The sequence below is a fragment of the Cajanus cajan genome, chromosome 9 (genome assembly GCF_000230855.2).
Source record: "Cajanus cajan strain Asha chromosome 9, NIPB_CcT2T_4, whole genome shotgun sequence".
In the NCBI taxonomy this organism is placed as follows: domain Eukaryota; kingdom Viridiplantae; phylum Streptophyta; class Magnoliopsida; order Fabales; family Fabaceae; genus Cajanus; species Cajanus cajan.
In genome coordinates, this window is record NC_138525.1 from 34,173,086 (window position 1) to 34,182,731 (window position 9,646).

The 9,646-nt window shown below is 38.2% G+C and overlaps 1 long non-coding RNA gene across 1 annotated transcript; it reads right to left on the reverse strand.

The window, feature by feature from the left end:
- Positions 1 to 4,706: 4,706 nt before the first annotated feature.
- On the reverse strand, positions 4,707 to 7,379 carry LOC145951880 (uncharacterized). The gene is made up of 2 exons (XR_014429818.1): positions 5,959 to 7,379; positions 4,707 to 4,883 (listed from the first exon to the last, which is right to left on the reverse strand). It is a non-coding gene; the product is annotated as an uncharacterized LOC145951880 (long non-coding RNA).
- Positions 7,380 to 9,646: the final 2,267 nt, after the last annotated feature.

Here is a 9,646-nt window from a genome sequence, read left to right on the forward strand (position 1 = left end):
CACGCATCATTCCTCGGTTACAGAAGTCGGCAGCGCACAGTCCGTCTTGAGGAATGGCAGAATCCAAACAAAAAATGCATCGGTTAATTCTTTTGAAAGATAAATCAAATAGAATTAGGTGCATCATACATCACATACATGCATACAGATGATAGGTGTACTGGAAGATCACTTATTCTCTGTTTATTGAAAAAAACAAAAAAACAAAAAAATATAAACTTCAGAAAAAACAATGCGCCCGTATCATGTTCAGTACACCCGTACTAAAATCAGGGTTATGAACAAATTTTCAACTCAATACGGGCGTACCGAAATGAATACGGCAGCATTGGCCATAACGTCCACACCAATACGGGCGTATTGAATTCAATACGGCCCGTATTGGCCCATTCTCATTCATCACAACATCTTCATTCCTCTGCATACTTCATCTGTGAGTGTGTTTGAGATCCTTCCGTACAGAAAAATCCAAAAATCAACAAAAAAGGCAAAAATACAGAAAAAGCCGAAAACGACAAAAAAGGCAAAAATTCAGAAAATCAACCACATCATACAGAATAACTGAGCCTGGAGAGGCTTGCCGAAATAATACTCGTACAGAATAACTGAGCCTGGAGAGGCTTGCCGAAATAATACTCGTACAGAATAACTGAGCCTGGAGAGGCTTGCCGAAATAATACTTGTACAGAATAACTGAGCCTGGAGAGGCTTGCCGAAATAATACTCCCACAGAATAATTGAGCCTGGAGAGGCTTGCCGAAATAATACTCTCTCAGAATAACTGAGCCTGGAGAGGCTTGCCGAAATAATACTCCCTCATCAGAATAATTGAGCCTGGAGAGGCTTGCCGAAATAATACTCCCCCAATTGTACAGAATAACTGAGCCTGGAGAGGCTTGCCGAAACAATACTCCCCAGAGATATCTCAGCTTCCACTCATGGGCCCAATTCCCCAGTGAAAGCTATCAAACCAAGATCAGCAAGATTCCCCAAGGAGGGCTTGATCGTCTAAACAGAATATCCGAGTCGAAAGGACTATGACCTCCTCAGTGGAGGATAGCTTTCCAACTCAAGCAATGAGTGAAGCTAAGCCTGAAGAGGCTTTCTAAATAATACTCTGGGATACATAAGATCCTCAATCCCCATTCGCCTACTCAGAGGCACTCCTTCAAAAAGAAAAATCACAAAAGACAAATAATCATTCCCCAAGTGGAATCCGGCTCTCAGCCAAACATCAAGCGTCAAGATGATCTGCCTAACAGAAGAGGCTAATCACAACAAAACGACAAAATCCCCCAGTGGATAACAGCCTACGCAGAGGCAACAAAACCGGAAAATCAAAAGGGTCACCCGAATAAGGATAACCGGGATACTCCACCATCGTCGAAAGGACGTCAGCCAATCATAAGGTATCGCTCACATCAGAAAGAGCATCTTCGTGTCTACACCCCAAGGAAACAGAAATTCCTCAATGGGTACCAACTACGCAATGGAAAGTTGGGACACAAGAACCTATGAGTAACTGCACATCCCCTAGACGGATCCCTGCGTTATCCAGCCCTCAGTGGCACAAAAATCAAAAACAATCGTCGAAGCAGCATCGTGGACTGTGGAGACAAAACTATCACAAATCCCTGGAGAGGGCAAACTCACGCTACCCAGATGTCCAGAGCACCGAGGTATGCACGATCCTGGAGAGGCGACGACTAATACTCACCCTGGAGAGGGCAAACTCACCCTGGAGAGGGCAAGACTCACGCTACCAAAGTGATCAGAAGCACTGAGGTATGCACGAGCCTGGAGAGGCGACAACTAATACTCACCCTGGAGAGGGCAAACTCACCCTGGAGAGGGCAAGACTCACGCTACCAAAGTGATCAGAAGCACCGAGGTATGCACAAGCCTGGAGAGGCGACGACTAATACTCACCCTGGAGAGGGCAAACTCACCCTGGAGAGGGCAAGACTCACGCTACCAAAGTGATCAGAAGCACTGAGGTATGCACGAGCCTGGAGAGGCGACGACTAATACTCACCCTGGAGAGGGCAAACTCACCCTGGAGAGGGCAAGACTCACGCTACCAAAGTGATCAGAAGCGCGGAGGTACGCAACCCTGGAGAGGGCAAACTCACCCTGGAGAGGGCAAGACTCACGCTACCAAAGTGATCAGAAGCGCGGAGGTACGCAACCCTGGAGAGGGCAAACTCACCCTGGAGAGGGCAAGACTCACGCTACCAAAGTGATCAGAAGCACTGAGGTATGCACGAGCCTGGAGAGGCGACGACTAATACTCACCCTGGAGAGGGCAAACTCACCCTGGAGAGGGCAAGACTCACGCTACCAAAGTGACAAGAAGCACAGAGGTATGCAACCCTGGAGAGGGCAAGACTCACTCTACCAAAGTGACTAGAAGCGCGGAGGTACGCAACCCTGGAGAGGGCAAGACTCACGCTACCAAAGTGATCAGAAGCACCGAGGTATGCACGAGCCTGGAGAGGCGACGACTAATACACACCCTGGAGAGGGCAAACTCAACCTGGAGAGGCTACTCAACAATTTTCCCACCTGAAGACACTACAAGTCGGAAGGATGGCTTATTCCCCGGACAATTGGGTCAACTCCTTTACTTATCAAACAGTACACTAAAAGGCCGTTTGACTAAGTAAAGGGGGGGCAGCTGTAGACCCCTAAAATTGTCCGGGTCGGAAATAAGACTCGAAGACTCTCAAAGATCGAAAGAAAGTCAGCCAGAAGGACTCCTAGAAGACCATAGGATGGCTATCTGTAGGTTTAGAGGTCTTAGAGTACCTAAAAATAAGGAAGTGGGAGGTTTGGAGCTCAATACGGCCTCCTTGGAGTTCAGTACGGCCGTACTGCACATTTTGTACTACAATACGGCCGTACTGAAACCAATACGGCCGTATTGAAGTTTCTGTATTTCAATACGGCCGTACTGAATTCAATACGGCCGTATTGAAGTACAAAAACTCAATACGGGCCGTATTGAACCTAGGGGCCGTACTGCGCCTCATCCCTATAAATAGGACGTCATTTGGACGTCATTCCACACTTTTTCACACTTCTTGGACTCTCTCCTTGAGTATTCTGGGGTTTTTGAGCAGTGTTCTGCCCTAGGAATCTCTCCGAGAGCCGATCCGACGAAGTTCTTGAGTTCTAAGCATTTAGCTTGAGAATTCGAACTAGTCGAAGGGAAATCTTTTTGATTTCCATAGTAAAAATTATTTTTTAGGAAGGAGCGAGCGAGCTTGTAGAGGGAGGGAGCGCCAAAAAGCCTCCTAAACTTCATTGATATATAAAAAGCACGCTTCAAGAGGTTTCTTCTCTAAAAATCCCTTCTTTTACCGCTTTCTGATTGTTGCATATTTAAATTCGTCATCATGTAGATATTTAATATATAATCGTTTATAATAAATAGGGATAATTTAGTAATTTTACGCTATTATTTAATAAATAATCCGTCATAGGGAACCCGAAAGGGGCGTTGTGGGGTGCTAACACCTTCCCCGCACGTAACCGACTCCCTTACCCAACTCTGGTTGTAATGGCCAAGGTTGATTTATAAAATCAATTGCCTTAAATCTTTTTCCAATGTTTTGAGTAAAACATTGGTGGCGACTCCAAGAACCCTACCTTTTGCGAAAACCACTAATCCATAGAGGGTCCCGCTTGGGATTAATATGGATTAGTGAACCATTTTAATAAAATTGTTAGTTCGACAAGGTCTCAGTTTGAGAATAAGTCGTTCTAACAATCCATCATTTTTCCAAACATTAAAACGAGTCCGACCATCGTCGCGATTGCCAAGGTCCGTTTCGGCGGGTGGCGACAAGTCTCAAAAGACTACTCAAAGCATTGTCTATGATCACACAAAAGCCCTCAATGTAAAACGCGTGATCTAAATGAACGAACAAAGGAGAAGAGAAGCACGCAAAAGTAGAGCATGCATGTGTTAGAAAAAGTGCATCACTTTTTTAGAAAAGGACAACGGCTATATTGCTGCATGATCAGAAAAAGAAAAATAACTTCTAGGTCTCAGATAAAGTGAAGCATTGCTGGCAACAAAACAGAGAAGAATACACGTAATGTCTAAAAATAGGAACCAACATTTAATGCAAGACCAAATGCATTAAATGAAAGGATCAAACTAGTCATGAATGACTATATTAGCTTCAACGGACATATGCAACGAGAAAATTTTACATGCCTATAAGTATGCAATAACATCAAACTCAAAAAGGTTGGCAAGGAGCAACAAGAGATAATCATTGGTTTTGCCCTGGGCATTTGATGAAAGATATGATATCAAGCCCACAAGACAGAGGTACCAGAGATGAACGTTCATAATAATATACACAATGTAATATAGCATTGTTATCTATGTAGACTAAGTTCAAAATGTCAGTCATGACCAAACCTTAGTGAGTGTTGTAAACCTATGTACCATCTCCATGAAAGTAATTCAAAACTCAAATACAAGCCTCTATAGGACTAAGGTAGTGAAACCTTAGAGAGTCTAGATTCCATATGTATCCTCTCTGTGAGAGTAACCCAAAACACTCGAACCCGACTATGCATCTATCAATTGTAAAGTGTAACCCCCTTTCCAGATTACATATGTTAATCATAACTAATTATTTATGGTTAATAATATTTATATTATTAGTATAATTTTGTAGAAAAGATGCTTAAACAAATGAAGAAATTTATATTGAAAAGAAATTTATTAAATACAAGTTACTAGATATTACAAACCATTTTATAACAACTTAGTAAAATAAAACCCCCCATCCTATGCTCTGGATTTTTGCATCTGACCTTCTAACTGCACATCCAATTTTTCTTCATTATAAGATCTCCAATATCTGGGTTTAAAAATATTTATGGGGTTAGACATTTAATTTCATTCACATCTCACACAAACAAATCATACAAGTGCCTAATAAGTTCATACAATTATCAATAACATAACAAATTGATAATAGTCCAAATAATGCAATATGGTTATGAGAATGAGATGCAGATTTTGACCGAAAATATACTTTTAGAAATCGTTTTGACTCATTACTCCATGGAGATTTTCCCTTTTGAGTGTTTAGTGAAGCTAGAGCTTAACATCACTCTGTCCAGTGATTCGGCAATGCCCCACTAAACGCGAACAAGTAGACAGTAGTCAGAGTGTTAGTGCACCCGGCAGGCTACCACGACACAGAATCAATAAAGACTGGCCATCTATGGGATTGCCCATGCCCAAACACTCCCTAGACCAAAGGTCTATCCCCCAGACCAGAGGTCCCGTCTTACCCATTCTACTCAAACCCCGTTTACTATCTTCTGACATTGGTAGCATAAAACAAATACCTCAGTCATACTTTCACAACCATATTAAACTCTCTCTCACTTTATCCTTTTCTTTATCCATCTCGTACTGCCAACTGTCCTTGACAGTACCCACTATCACAATTCTCGATCAATCTCTTGCCACCAATGTTTCGGATAGTAAACATAAAGAAAAGAATTCACGTAAAAAGTATCATTTCAAAATTTCAAAACTCGTTCTTTTTCTATCAAATATCCTTAGTACAAGATCCATTCCTCAAATATTTATTTTTGGAAATTCTTTTCTTTTCCCCCCAAAAATCTTTTGACTAAAAAATGACATTATGCAATATGCAATATGCATTACTATTAATCTATCACTTCAAAAACTATTCTCAATCAAACTCTTCAAATACAATTCAAACAACTTCAATAGAAACATTCAATCATAAACAATCAACCATTTCAAGATTCAACTTTAAAACATCAAATTTATCAAAAAGTACAATCAAAAACCATATCAAATAACCTAAGGTTCCATGCATCAAAACTTATAAGTAAAGATCAATATTTATTCTACCATTATATAGACATGAATAAAATTAAACATCTAACCCATACCTATTTCTCCAAGCTTGCTAGCTTTTTCCTAATTTCCTTGATTTCTTCTTCTCCTACTTCTTTCTCTTCCTCTTATCTTCTTCCTTTCTTCCCCTTTTCTTGAAATTTTAGTTGTTTACTCCTTGTTTTACTCCTTGGTTGTGGAAAAGATGGAGTATTTTTTGGTGTTTCTTGGAATTGGTTTAGGTCTAGTTGTTAAGGGTTGTTGGTGAGCTTTTTGGTGTGTGGCTTCCTCTATTTATACTAGTCTCCACCTCCATTCTCCAACCTTCTAGATGTGTAGATATTTCTTGATATTTCCTAAGATATTTTAATAAGATAGTGATTAGGTGTCCATTTTGTAGATATTTATAGGACTTTCTAGAATTTTCTTGAATTATTTAAGTATCTTAATGATTAAGTTTCCAATTTATTTAATAGTTTGGTGATGAGATGTCCACTTTCTAGAATTTTGTAGAGTTATTTAGTTATCTTAATGATTAAGTTTTCAATTCATTTTAAGCACATGGTGATTATGTGTCCTTTTTCTTTTGTAGAATTTTATAGAACATCCTAGAATTTTGTAGAATTATTTAAATATCTTAATGGTTAAGTATCTAATCAATTCTAAATTTCTATTATGTAGAAATTTATAGAACTTTCTTGAATTATTTGAATATCTTAATAGTTAAGCTTCCAACCCATTTAATTATTTGGTAATTAAATATCTAGTTTGGAGAGTTTTGTAGAACTTTCTAGAATATTGTAGAATTATTAAAATATCTTACAAATTACTTAAAATTTTGAGGTACTAATATTATTATTAGAATCTTGACCACTAAAAATACAAACTTTTGTCTTTTGATCATCTCTTAATTATGTTAATTAATATTAAATAAATATTAATTTGCTTATGTGTCAAAATTTGATTGGTTGAGACTTGTATTTTAATTTCTCCTAACTATACATTTTTATTAATTATTCCAAGCATACTATATTGATGATAACATTTTTATATCCTTTTGAACATTTTTCCATAATTTTCTAGCTTAAGGTTTTAGCAGAATAACTTTTTCTTGTTAAATCCTTAGAGAATTTCTATAAATTTTAATTTAGAGAATTTCTCTCTTAACTGTATTTATTCTTAATCTACACTCAATAAATTATTATTTAGGTTATAGATTACTTAAATTTTCTTAAATTGAGTTTCTCATATTTTACAGCATGCTCTCAACGCTGTCCGAGAAACAGTCAATTTAGATAATAAAATAATGTTAGTGAATTTAGAAAATCTGGTTAAATAATGCTACTTAAATTTCATTCACATTAACTTACATAGTATTTAATATATATAATAATTTGTAGAAATATATAGATAAATAGTTATAAAATTTAGGATGTTACATAAAGCCTGAAGAGGCTAGGGAAATAATACTTGTGAAGCCCGAAGGGGCTTGTCAAAGAATACTCACTAGTAGCCAGAAGTGGCTGGTAAGAGAATACTAGCATTGGTAAGTGAAGCTAATGGGCCAGGAATGGTCTAGAATACTTGGGGAACCAGAAGTGGTTTAAGAATACTAGCGTTGATGAGTAAAGCTGACGGGCCAGGAGTGGTCGAGAACACTTTGGGAACCAGAAGTGGTTTAAGAAGACTAGCATTGGTGAGTGAAGCTAGCGGGCCAGGAGTGGTCGAGAATACTCAATGTTCTTCAATTTGATTTCTAGTGGAACCCTTCAATTGAAGGAGATTGGACGTAGCTCAGTTCAGCGAACTGGTATAAAATGATTGGATTACTTTTCCTGCTTAACTAGGAACAAATCTTCCTTACTGAGTAAATATCTATGAAAAACTTCATCCAATATTTACATACAATTTTTAAACCAATTTTTAGACGAAGACGCAAGTTTGTTTAATAGATATATTACACTGAAAAGATCTACTGCTTGTTCTTAAACGAAACTATCTTGAAAAGGAAAATGTAAGAATTTCAATATTGATCATTATGAAACATTTTCCTTAGCAAACTATAAACCCATCAGACTCATTGATCTTATGTTAAAAAAATTTTGCCTAACAGTCTGACATTTAAAAGTGCATTGGACAAAGAACATTACTCTTGCAAAAATGATTTGAAAACTCCTATGTACACACACACACATATTTAGGCCCCCCCCATCTATGTGTTTTTCCGCTAACTTCAATTGGTATCAGAGCTTGACCCCTTGGGTTGAGCATCTAACAATGCAGGGGAATACGATGATCCGTAAAAGAACGAAAGATAAAGGAATGCTGAAGAGCAAGAAAGACGAACAATTGGCATAGAGCTTGACCCCTTTGGTTGAGCATCCAACAAAGCAGGGGATGCATCGACTTATGAAAGAACGAGGAACAAAGAGAAGTCAGAATAGGTAAAGCAAGTATAATTCTTTTTGAGGTATGGATCAGTTACCAAAAAAACATGTTGAACTTGCTAGCATGTTAGTATATATACTATTTAACCCCTATGCTTAGGAAAATCATTTTCTTCCAAATCGATAACAATCATCATAGGAAGGCGTGTCTATCTTGTGTAATCAAATATCTCTCATTATCAATAGATATGCTTTCCAATCTATAGGTAGCATGACCGTCACTTTTTCCTCTGTTGGAAAAGACAACTCCCATATCTCCAATTAAATGTAGCCGCACGTTACTCTGCACGAGGAAGATAAATAGGCACCACATAATGCATGTATATAAGATAACTAATTAATTTCGAAGCTTTCTCTAGCTATAAAAACCCATTGGGCTCTTAGAAATCACAACACAACTCACACTTTCAAACTCCTAAAACTACAAAAGCCTCTCTAAATTTCTATAATCCACTCTCTTCCAAATGTTCGTCATCCACTACAATGGATGGACATAGCAACCTTGTTGAAATACACAAAGCCATAACCTACGTCTATACCTTCACCTCGAAGGTAAAGACAGAAAAATATCTGGAGTGTCACTTCAATATCAACTAGATGAAGGAAAATGGGATACTTTGTGTATCCGCACTAGAAGTGTCATCTACACTAACTTGGTGTTGATGCACTATGTCCTCTTGAATGCTCCTCAAAGATTCCTGGAAGGAATGGTGTTCAGTGCACACCAACCTTCTCAGAGCAAGGGTTCTACGTCAGAACAAGAAGGGGAAGATGCAACCTAGAATGGACTGATAAGTGAAAACAATTGTTTCAAAGTTGGTGCTGAAAAAGCAAAAGAAGAATGAGGAGTGGGCTTTGGCAGAAGAAGGGAGAAGCAAGTTCATTTGCAGGAAAAACTCACTGAACGTGCTTCCTCCATAAAAATGGCCTTCTGCTAGAAATCAAGCAAAAGTTCGCTCATTCTTGTCCTAAAAAAAAGAGGCTTCCCTGCTCCAATAGATCCTCACAAGGATGTGGACCTCGGAATAACTGTAGGAGAAATAGGAAAATAAGGATAATCGAGATAAAAAAACCTCTATGTGTAGATTTCTCATGATGTATATAACTCTAAGCCTAGTCAATAATACATTTACTTTTTCTTATATAGGATTGTTGGCTGTTATGAGAAATAATTTATTCAATGCTATCTTCTTTTCTTGATGTATATAATAACTCTTCTGGTATCAGACTGATTCCAAAAACTTACCTACTTCGTCTGATTAATCAAAAATATAATAGGTGATTTCATTTGATCATA